We start from the raw sequence: 12,814 nt of genomic DNA on the forward strand, positions 1-12,814 counted from the left end.
CCCATCTTTTCTTTTCTTTTCTTTTCACCCTTAGCAAGGTATGTCTCAATGCTTTTTCTGCTTCCTTACATTGTCGCTTTTGTCAATATCATTGTCGTTATTATGTTGTCATGCAAATAAAACACACCTCATTATGCCCTTTCACTCATTGTCGGGTAGAGTTATGCTAAAAGGCACTTCTCTTTAGACTTGTGTATCAGTTGCAACAAATGAAAAAAAATAGAAAATGTTTCAAACTTATTTCACTTAGTCGGAATAGTAGCCTTTGACTCTAGTTCATCCTCAAATTCTTTAAAAAGGCATTCCTTCTCACTTCACCCATCTTACAATTGTCAGCCCACCACCTACTAGATCGAATCCATAGGCTTCTATAGTCATGCAAGGGCCTATAGGATGACGATTCAACTTATGAGGGTTTCTCTCTTCTTTCAGATGCAAGCTTTTCTGACTCCAGCTTTTAGTTGAGTGGTGTGGGGGTTATGGTAAATAACTTAGGTTGGAGGGGGCCTCTTCGTTGAGCTTCTTTAGAATCAGTTGATGCTTGCAACAAATGATGAATTCTCTTTTGAGCCTTAAATGGCTCCTTAAACGATCTGTAGTGCTTTGGGTTGCATAAGAACTTTTTTTCTATTATTGGTTAGAAGGATTAGAGGCTAATCGAGACGACAAGTTATGTTTGGACGAGAAATTCAGATAGTCACAAGGGAGATACTCAGATAAGGGAGATACTCTAACCTTCTCAGCTTGTAAGTCGATAAGCTGAATGCGAACGAGGGTCAACCTATTTGTAAGTAGGTGACAAAAAGATTTTTGTCGTTGCCTACAAACTTTGTCCAAATCAAATAAAGTTTATAAGTCACCGAACTAAACAACAACTACTACTAAAACGTAGTAATAGCGACAGGTTTAGGGTCAAACCACAAGAAACCTATAATAAATTTCTCAATGTTAAATCGGTCTATAGAAAGCGATAAAAACGAGGGTTTTAAATTAATTGACAGGAAATTGATTGCATGAAATTTAAGTGTGAAAATATAAAGATAGAAGTATAGTTAATCGGGATGCATTGTGGAATGGAATCATTTAGTGCTACTCTAATCATTGAATTGTCACCTATGACTTAAATATCTCACTTATGTCTTGCCCTGTTGATCGAAACTCCAATGAATGGTCCTAATTATCTAATTAGTTAAACATGCATAGATGAAATCATACTAAACATATTTACCTCGCCACATTAAGCTTTAGGGAGATGCTAGAATGAGTATTTGACTTCCATCGTCTAGTCAAACACTCACTATGTTTCTTTCTAGGTTGATAGGGCAAAATACGATTCATCATAGATAATAACTTCAAGCCTAACTAACCTATTGCCTCTTGGAGATTAAACTATGATTACATGTCACATACCATAAATCAATCTCATAAGCATTCAAACCATACAATAAATCATTGGTCATTAAGCAACAATAAAATTATGCATTCCATGACAATAAACTCAAATTAATCTTATAGCAAGAATTTATACATTAATGAAATTCTCCCAAAGTTACAAAGAATTCATCCACAAGCTATTAAGCTAAGAAACTCAAACTTTACCTCCTTCTAAATGTGAATAAGATGAGGCTTGTAACTACCTAATAAACTACATGAACACCCAAGAGAAAAGTGAAAGAGGGAAGAGAGGGGATTGGGGGTTGGAAGTCCAAATTTTGGGCGATGAAAAAAAATAAGACCTGATAAATAAATATTTAAAAAATTGGCGGAGCGCTGCGATACTTAGAAATTTTGTTGAAGCTTAGCGATGAAACGCTTCGACACCTTCTGTGGGAGTCCACTAATCTTCGAATCCTCGTGCCTTAACTGCGATACTTAGAAATTTTGTTGAAGCTTAGCGATGAAACACTTCGACACCTTCTGTGGGAGTCCACTAATCTTCGAATCCTCGTGCCTTAATGGAGTGCATGGTGCTTCAACAATTGAAACTCTTAGAAATTTGCATCACAGTGCGCTTCGCTAGGCGTCGTGCGTTGTCTTTAGGGCAATTTTTATTTTGAAGTTCAGATGCTCTTTCTAGCTCTTAATTGCTCTAAATTAACTCCGATCAACTCATAACTATCAATTCTACCTCTTCAGCACATTAACCATGTAAAGAATCATAAATTAAGTGGAGCAAGATAGCGTAATTCGTATTCTATCAGTAGGTATGACACACCTTCTTTAAATGATGTCACCATCATCCAAAATTTCCCTTCTCGTGACTACATGCCTTAGTTGATATGACTGCATTACCCTCAAAAAATTTCTTCTCTCAACATTTGCTTAATTCCTGCACGCTTTGATAAAGAGTTGTATTATTCACATTGTCGAAGTGCCCTTTATAGATGAACTATTAGCTTTTAAAAGCAATTAAAGCTTACTTTCTTGAATCAATGAGCTAATAATTCAATAAGACTCAAAACTTGAAGGTTTTTCTTTAAAGAATCGTATAAAATGAACATGCCTGCACATTCGAGTTGTTCTTACTTTAACTCAACAAAGGGAAACTACAAAATTTTCCTTGTTCATAATCTTTGCTATAGCATACATTTATCATTTACCCATTTACTTTGAATATTTTCGCAACGTTATTGTGACATGAAGCAATTGACGTTCTTCCCTTTAAGGTTAAATGGTTTGGAGCCGTCACTAATCAATCTGAGGGTGTTATTAGTTACTCAATTTTTTTTAAAAGATAAATAAATAAACTAGTCTTATTTTACTAAAGATAGTTTTAAAAGTCAATGAACGTAGGGGAGGTATTAGCACCTTACAACACCTATTTGAAAATATTTTTCTATTATATTAAAGGGGTTTTTTGAAAATATAACCAACCGGTAAAATGTTTACACTGTATAGAACAATTCTAAAAAACAAAATAAGCTCATAGGCCTACAATGGAAAATACCAAAAATGCCCCAATCAACACCCGATTAATTTTCTAAACGATTGTGTACTACAGTTTAAACGAATAATCTTCTATCGTTTAGCTCATAATACACGATTGTGTAGTTTTTTTTAACAATAGGAAAAAGACTTCAAATTTAAATGTTTGTGTTGATTATGACAAACGATCATATTGATCATAAAAAATGATCATGTTGATTATAGTCAGTGATCAAGTAGTCCAATTTAAATTATCATTAAAAACTTCAAATCTAATGATCATGCTAAATGATCGTGTTAACCATTCCAAATGATTGTGTAAACTATGGTAAGAGACCATTCAAATCATGTCAACACAATCATTCAGATCATTTTAAACGATAAGAAAAATGATTCAACTTTAAACGATTGTTTTGATCATGGTAAATGATCGTTTATATCATGTCAAAATTGAAGGGATGAGAGCCCTACACAGCGGAAGATTTAACAAAGACCTTAAACTCAAATTTAATTTGGGAACCTAAAAATACCAGTACATTGGCAAAATTATAGAAACTAATTTCTATGGTAAAACATGTTTATACAAAAAACAGAGAAGAAATACAAAATACTTGCGTTCGTTGACGATTCTATATCTACCAATCACTAATTTTGAGGAACCATCACTTAGAGACCTTCTTATTCTCTAAGCCAGGGATCTTGGTTTGTGAGAACTAAAATTAGAAAGAAATTTTTTTATAGAGAATTTTTCTTTCTAAAAGAATTGCATAGTACCCAAAGTTTTCCTCCCGAACGCTTCTGTTTTCTGACGTACCAGTATCTCCCTCTTCAAGAAAATGGGAACGTGGAAAAACCACCCACATTCCCTATTAATTTAATAAACTAATATTAATATTAAATTAATTAATTACATTAAATAAAATAAATAATTAATTAAATCATATTTAATTAATATTTCATTTAAATCATATTTAAATGAATATCTCTTACATAACTTATAGTTTTAATTTAATTAAATCAAATTAAACTAAACTATTAATTAATTCTCTAATTAATTAAGAGAAATTTTTATAAATATAACAAACTGGTAAACTATTTACGTCCTGTGTAACAGAGTCCATGAAGTTAGTCATTTTTAAATATTCCAGGTTTGCCCTTTCCTTTTATCGTCTTTCTTCTCCTCTTCGTCTGCGATTTGATTTTTTTTTTCTTTCCATCGTCTTTCTTCTTTTCCTCATTTTTTCCAAACTGTTATTTGGTTTAAGATCATGTATCAAATATAAAAAATATATATTTTTTCAAACTTTTATTTGGTTGTTCAAGATCGTGTACTAAATATAAAAGACTTGAAAAAAACGTCGTTTAGATTTGGTGACAAAAAATAGCCAAATCTAAATGATTATGTACAAAGAATTCTAAAAAAATTGTTTAACCAAATCTAAACGATCATGTATCAAAGAATCTTGAAAAAATAAACGACCGTGTAAACAAATCTAAACGATTGTATACGAATAGAATCTTAAAAAAATTCCTTTAGCCAAATCTAAACAATCGTGTACCAAATTTTGAAAAAAAAGCCAAATCTAAACGATCAAATTTAAATGATTGAGTAACCAAATCTAAACAATCGTGTAACAAAATTATATGATCATGTAACCAACTTAAATGATCATGTCTAGAGAATTGAAAAAAAAAATCATTTAGATTTGACTATCTAAATCTAAACGATCGTGTACCAAACAATAGTCAAATCTAAACGATCGTGTATCAAATATATCACGTGCGTTGTTGACAGCGTGGTTGACGGGACATTTTTGATATATTCCATTGTGGGCCTATGATCTTTTTCTGTTTTCGAAATTTTTCTATATAGTGTAACTATTTTGTCGCTTTGTTATATTTTTGAAAATACCTCATTAATTAATTGCTAAATTAAATATCTTATATTTAATTTAAACCAAATTTAAATCATATTCAAATATAAATTTTTCTCATAACCTATCGTTTTAATCATATACATATTAAAATTTAACTTATAGTTTTAATGGGAACCTATCCACATTAAATTAATATTTGAGCTCATTCAAATATTTTATTCTCTAAAAAATTAATTTTGAATTATATCTAAAATTAAATTCATATAATAAAGTTTAATTAAAATATAAACTTTATACTATAATATAGGGAAACTATTGTAAATGTAACAAAACACCAAACTATTTACGGCCCGTGTAACAAAACCCATAAAGTTAGTCATTTTTTAAATATTCCATATTTTCCCTTCCATCTTTCTTTCTTCCTCGAAATTCGTCTTCCTCCTCTATTTCATCTTCTTCGTTCTTCCCCTGCGATTTCGTCTTTCTTCTTTCCTCTTTTTCTTTTCTGCCATTTCTTTCCATCATCTTTCTTATTTTTTAATTCTTTATTTACGTCGTTTAATCTGTAACGCCCCGAAGATCGAGGTAAAATTTTAGTATTTTATGTGAATTTTTCGGGAATTTAGGATTTTTTTTTGTAAAGCGATAAAATAATAATATAATATTTATTTATATTATTATCATTAGGTAATTTATCATTTTATTTTAATATTAATAATTTTTTTTATTATTTATTATTTAATTTATATATATATATATATATATATTTTAAAAAGAAAAAGAGAGGAAACCCTCGCGCGCCGCCCACCCCCCCCCCCTCCCCCGATTTTCTTCTTCTTCTTCTTTTTCTTCCGTTTTTCCTTCACCCGACCTTCACCCGACGAGTATTCTTCTTCGTCGTTTCCGTTCAACGCTGGCCTGCAACCGTCGCACGTTGGAGCCTCACGTCGTTGCCGCCTCGTCCATCCACGGTAATTGAAGCCACCAGCCACCGTCGTCCGCCGCGGCTCCCCATCCATTTCCGATTCCTTCTCGGCCTCACACAACAGCAGATCTGCCGCCGCTCGTCGCCGCTCCACGAAACAGCCAGCTGCGTTCCTCGTGCGTCGTCCGCGAATCGCCGCCGCCATCGCTCGCCGGGGGAAAATCGATCACCGTGGCTGCCGTTTTCATCCAACCCGACCCGAGGACCCGCATTTAACCCGAGACCCGCTTCCAGTCCGAGCCGCGAGCCACACACGAATCCGAGTGAGCCGAGCCGAGTGAGTCGAGCCGAGCGAGCCGAGTGAGCCGAGCCGCGAGCCGAGCCGCGAGCCGAGTTGAGCCGAGCCACAAGCCGAGCTGTGAGCCGAGGCCAAGCCGAGCCGAGCCGAGGTGGAGCCGAGCCGAGCCGAGCCGAACGCCTTCAAGCCGAGCCGAGCTCCTTGTCTCACCAAGCCACCTAAGCCTTCCTTCCTCCGCTCCGGGTCACGGTGAGTCTTCGGTAAGGATTGTTTTCGATGAATTCCCTAATGTTGCTACATCCGATTAGAGTTTGAATATTGGAATAAGATATGACCCTACTTTTCTCCCTTGAAGGTAGTACAGAGTTGACGCTTGAGTTCTCGGGTCTCGCGGTAGGCTTGCTTGGAGGTAGTTTTCCTTTCCTTGGGTAAGTCAACGGATGTCGCTTCTGACTTTTTAAAACGACTTCTACTAAAGTCATCAACTAAAACCTTCGTGTTTTGTTTAGGTGGATCTGTTGAGCGTGGATTCGATCGAGGGGCATAACCGAGTATCAGGTAAGGGTTTTCCTACTACTGGACCCCGGATCCAGGCTGAAAACGTAGTAATCCACAGGGGATTACACGTTAGTGACTGTACTGAATAACTGTATGTGTGTTGACTGTTAAGCACTGTTATTATATTTTGTCTGATATAAAGATACTGTGACTGCTAATTGTAAATTGAGATTTTATGTTGATGGACCTTGAAGTTACGGTTCAGTATGTAGTAAAGCATTGGTCTGAATGTTGATCATGGAGTTTGGACGGGGAAGGACAGTGAGTCCGGTTTTGGTTGGTTAGTAGATTGGGACTAGGGTTTTCCCTAATGGTGTGCGAATTGGTGATGCGTATAGCAACTGAGGGTGTAGTTGTTTAAACCTATACTATCTGACTGACAAAGCCTATGACGAAACTGTAATATGAATGCCGTTGGGGTATGACTGATGTAGACGGTTTAGTATGGACTGAGGGGTAACGGTTAGCTTCATCTATGGGGTAGTGTGCCTTACTGATAGGTGCATCCTTCGGGAGCACTAGACTGATGTGTGCATCCTTCGGGAGCACTAGACTGATAGGTGCATCCTTCGGGAGCACTAGACTGATGTGTGCATCCTTCGGGAGCACTAGACTGATAGGTGCATCCTTCGGGAGCACTAGACTGATATGTGCATCCTTCGGGAGCACTAGACTGATGAGTGCATCCTTCGGGAGCACTAGACTGATGTGTGCATCCTTCGGGAGCACTAGACTGATATGTGCATCCTTCGGGAGCACTAGACTGATATGTGCGTTCTACGGAACCACTAGACTGTTATGTAGGGCACCCCCGAATAGGAAGTAAACTGTTGTCCCCTAACGGGCCCAGTAGTGGGTCCCTTACTGGGTATGTTTATACTCACCCTTTTCTCTTCTTTAACTTTTCAGGTAAGGGCACAGCGAGGGGCAGACCGACGAGAGGCAGGAAGGACGCGTGAAGGCCATATGGACGCGTCTGGTTTTCTTATCGCTTCCGCTATGTATTTTGTCAGAATATTTGACTTGCGATTTTGAACTGATGTCTTGAGTTTTTATTTAAGACTTTTTATGATTGATTTAAAATAGGGCCCGAAACTGTCTTTTTGTAAGGTTTCTAATGCTTTAATGAATCGTAACTGGTCCGTTTTAAATTTTATGTTGAATGGTCGAGTTTTGGTATTTGGTAGTGACCTCAGCTTAGTCCGGAAAGTTGGGTCGTTACATAATCTTTCCATCGTTTCTCTTATTTTCCTCTTCTTTTTTTTCGCTGCGATTTCTTTCCATCGTCTTTCTTATTTTCTTTTCTTATGCGTTTGAATTTAGGTAACCAAATCTAAACGACTTTGTATAAGACTGTTTACAAAAAAAAAATAGCAAAATCTAATGTGTATAAGATTGTGTAAAAAAAAAAAGCAAAATCTAAAAGATCGTGTATAAAGAATCTTGAAAAAAAAATCATTTAGATTGGAGTAGCCTAATGTAAACGATCGTGTAAAAAAAAGTGAATTTGATTGTGTAAAAAAAATAAAAGATTATGCATAAAGAGTCTTGAAAAAAATCATTTAGATTGGAGTAGCCAAATGTAAACGATCGTTTAAAAAAAGTAAACGATCGTGTGTATAAAAAATATTGAAAAAAATTCATTTGAATTGGAGTAGCCAAATGTAAACGATCGTGTAAAAAAAGTAAACGATCATGTAAAAAAAGTAAATGATCGTGTAAAGAAATCTAAACGATCGTATAGTAAAAGAATTAAAAAAATCGTGTACCAAATTAAAAAAAATCATTTAGATTTGGGTCCCCAAATCTAAATGATCGTGTAACAAAATTAAACAATGGAATTGAAAAGATAAATTGCGGCCATATCTAAACGATCATGTATAAATTGTAGTCATATCTAAACGATCGCGTATAAATTGTAGCCATATCTAAACGATCGCGTATAAATTGTAGTCATATCTAAACGATCGCGTATAAATTATAGTCATATCTAAACGATCGCGTATAAATTATAGCCATATCTAAACAATCGCGTAGATATTGAACCATATCTAAACGATCGCGTATATATTGAATCATATCTAAAGGATCGCCTTGTAGCCATATCTAAACGACCGCGTATAAATTATAATCATATTTAAACGATCGGATGTATATTAAACCATATCTAAACGATCGCATATAAATCGCAAATATATTACGCGCGTTATTGATGGCGTGGTTGATGGAACATTTTTGGTATTTTACACAGTGGGCCTCTTGGCTTTTTTTGTTTTTGGAATTGTTCTATAGAGTGTAAATATTTTACCGTTTTTTTATATTTTTGAAAAGACCCCTATATCATTATACATTATATTAATTCCCAAAGTAAATTTGAACACATTTCATATTACAACCAATACAAATAAATCTCATTACCCTTTACGAGCTAGGAAAGGGACCTAATGGACCTACATATCAAAAACTACAATAATATGAGATTAATTGGTTAAACTCATTAACCACATTAATCAATGTTTATTAACTGTGTGTACACTCCACTAAAGACTCATAACTAAACTCTTCTCATTGTAGTTATATTTCTGTGTCCATGGATATAGACCAATAACAGTAAGTTAATCCTTCACAAGTATTCGTAGCATCAGCTGGGTCAAATTACCGTTTTACCCATGGGTTACTTCTAGTCCTTAAATACCAGTGCTCCTCTAATGAACAACTTGTTTATGGTCCAACAAATAAACAGAAACTCCTATCATGCCATAGAGAGGGTAGGGCCCTTTGTTCAAGTCCTTGAGACACCGTTTAAGGGAATACTTATCTACTTACTCTAAAGTCGGGAAGGAGTGAATTCCATTTTGTGTGATTATATTTCCAGCTTCCCACTCGGTCTTATCCCCAAAATGATAAACATATTGAGTTGACAATTTGGCCACTCTCACCGATACCTAAGTTAGGATTAAGACTAAGTTAACTAGGTCATCCTAATGAAATAGAAACCCAACTACACTACTACAAAAACTACTCTCTCGACGGTTTCTTGACGATTTTAAAACCGTCGTTGAATCCATTGTCAAGAAAGGCAATTTCTTGACAGTTGTGAAAAACGTCAAGAATTATGAACGTTGACAGTTTATAACCGTCAAGTATTCAATTTTTCATGACAGTTTAGAATCATCAAGAGTATAAGTTTTAATGACAGTTTAGAACCGTCAAGAATGTGAGTATGAATGAAAAAAATCGTCAACAATACAAATACTCATGACATTTTAAAACCGTTAAGAATGCATTTTTCATGACATTTATTAATCGTTAAGAAAGTGATTGTTTATGACATTTTGTACCCATCAAAAGTATTCTTTTTCATGACATTTGGGAACCGCAAGATTATGCTTTTTAATGACATTTTTGAACCGTCAAGAATTTCGTTGTTTATGACATTTGCGAACCGTGAAGAAATTTATTGTTCTTGACATTTCAGAACCGTCAAACAATTTTCCATTTTTTTTAATTGTAATTTATTTATATTATTGTTCCTGTATTATACTTCTATTGGTCCAAGAATTCAACTACATATAAACAACAAATATACATCAAATGGAAACTTAACATCATCTATTCATATCATTTCCAAAACTTTGCATCATATTCATATATCATTTACAAAACCAATATATATATAAATAATTTCATAAGATTTCCAAGATTGAACTGAACAACATCTAATTAACTAACCTAGCCCAAAAGTATATCATCCCCAATACATAAAGTTTCATAATGGCAACCCCCTACATATGAACAGTTCACCTATCAACAATTCACCTAAAGCCTAAACCTCAACAAAGTCCCAAAAGTATATCAATCAACCCCCTCCCCCTCCCCCTCCATATGAACATTTCAAAAAATCAGCCACAAAAAATAAAGTTTCCTGTTTCAGAGATGACAAATAAGTCCTAGATCATTGTACGAACCCAAAAACTCAACCAACTCAACCCGCACCTCATCTAACTCGGCTTGTGAGTATGGTTTTCGTGTATCAATCTGTAGACATGCAAAATAAATGGATTAGAATTCATGAAAATTATTATACCCACAAAAGAAATAGTTTGATATATAACATACCGAATCCGATATGACAATGCTTCCCCTATTTACAATTTCTCTCATATACTTCATGACATAGTATCCACACGCAGTGCTCCCGACTTATAGTTGCTTTCAATATTCAATTACAGTTGCTTTCAACTCTGCAGATGTGTCACACATCAAGACAAAAAAGCCATATATATAGTATGTCATGCAATACAAAGCTGTCTCCATAAAAAGTTCCCTACGAATGTAAAACTACAAACGTCTTTACTTGGAGAGTTTAACCATTGTGCTGATAAGTGTTAGAGTGTTTGTTGTGATTCTTGAAATAACCTACTGATTAAAATCCCTATTAAACTTTTTATTAAGTTTTGTTCTAACAGTTCAAAGAATTTTTGGAAATTTATAAAACAAATAAAAGTAAATTTGGTTAATGGCTAAAAGTAACAGATGACGCTTTTGAGTGAAATAACTTCTTGTAAATACTTGAAAAAATATCTAAATACACATTTTGAAACTACTTTTCTTTTGTAAAAAATTTAAAAGCATCAAGGATAAATAGCTTTAGAAACATTCTCCACTATCCTAAAAGTAAATGTCAAATCCAATTTAATTGTTTTTTTTAAGTACTAATTATTAAACTGAAAATACTTTTTAGCCAGGTAGCCCATAGTTTTTTATTATATTGGTTAAAAGCACTTTAAAAGTTTTAACCATAAAGGTTATGTCAAGCACACCTACAAACATATAGTTAGATTGAACACTTAATTTATGAAAAGTGATTCACTTAAAACTACTATTTTAAAAAACTATACCAATGTCATCATGTTTGAATATTTGACTCACAGATTCTACTAGTGCTACTAAGGTAAAAAATAGCATATATTCTGATAGTGATTTCCTTATTCTAAGTTATCAAGTGATATACAAAAAGTTAAACCCCAAATCATAAACTATAAAAACTGTTTAAAATACACTTCAAAAGTTGAAGTTTACACCAATAAGAACACATGCGCTAATTTAATTTTTTTATGACCCCAAGTGCCCATGCCAGCTTATGTGTACCTTAACTAATCTCAGAAGACAATCAGTTTGACTCTACAACATTTGGATGTTAAAGAATAGCTAGATAGCCAATATGGATTCATCTCATCCTTTAAATTTCCATCCATACCAATTCCTAATTACACATACCTCTTTGGTAGAACAAAGTGTTTTAATTTTGTTTCTTACTTCTCTTTTTTGTTTTGGAGAAATTTTTTATATAAACTCATGAGACAAAATTGTGGTTAGCAATATAAATAAAAACTTACTTTATAACATGAGATGCCATAAGTAACTCAGGTTCTCCACCCCACATGAAAGGTTGCTGAATTCTCTTCACATATGCATCAAAATCTCCTTCAATATACCTAGGCATTTTCAATCATCACAATCACAACCACTCATTTTTTAATCCAACCAAATATATTAAATCCGTGTAATGTGCATTAGAAAAACTTACTATTTCCTTCCGCCTCTTTAAGAGCTCATCCACGACCTGTAGTTTTGAATATTATGCATGTTATTCAACATAGAAACTAAAATACTAACCAACAAATGGATGATTATGCATGAATTCTAGTCTTACCTTAGCCCTTAATTCATCATCGAGCTCTCTTTGACGTTCATCATCAGGAGCTTCTTCCCCACTTCTCAAACAAGCTCCATAAGCGATTGCCTAAATAGGCACCCACCATCCACTAGCACACCTGTAGCAGTCATTTCAATCTATCTCACACCAAAGCAATTAAGAAAAATAACATAGAATAGAGATAAATGGTAAACCCTTATTTAAACAGAACTTATGGGATTGATATTTTCGATAGCTTCTTTAACGAAATTCTCAACAAATCAAGATAAATTGCAACGCAAATTTTCCACAATACCTATCACCCTGTAATCAGTAGAGCTCTCATCATTTTGATTAAATTCAGAGCTGCTTGATTCACACACTTCCTTCTTCTAATCTAAGGATACAGCCTCATGACTTGCATCCACTCAATCAAGCGGTGCAATACAAGAATAGACGCTAAATAGCAGCCAAGCCGAATTGGGACGGTGGAGCCAGTGAGCCGGGCGAGTGTCCTAGGCGACATTCCAAGA

At 34.5% G+C, this 12,814-nt stretch overlaps 1 long non-coding RNA gene across 1 annotated transcript; it reads right to left on the minus strand.

The window, feature by feature from the left end:
* Positions 1-10,492: 10,492 nt before the first annotated feature.
* LOC127144253 (uncharacterized) lies at positions 10,493-12,417 on the minus strand. Its single transcript, XR_007815854.1, has 5 exons — positions 12,300-12,417; positions 12,174-12,209; positions 11,983-12,081; positions 10,703-10,827; positions 10,493-10,621 (listed from the first exon to the last, which is right to left on the minus strand). It is a non-coding gene; the product is annotated as an uncharacterized LOC127144253 (long non-coding RNA).
* Positions 12,418-12,814: the final 397 nt, after the last annotated feature.

Source organism: Cucumis melo, chromosome 12, assembly GCF_025177605.1.
Source record: "Cucumis melo cultivar AY chromosome 12, USDA_Cmelo_AY_1.0, whole genome shotgun sequence".
In the NCBI taxonomy this organism is placed as follows: domain Eukaryota; kingdom Viridiplantae; phylum Streptophyta; class Magnoliopsida; order Cucurbitales; family Cucurbitaceae; genus Cucumis; species Cucumis melo.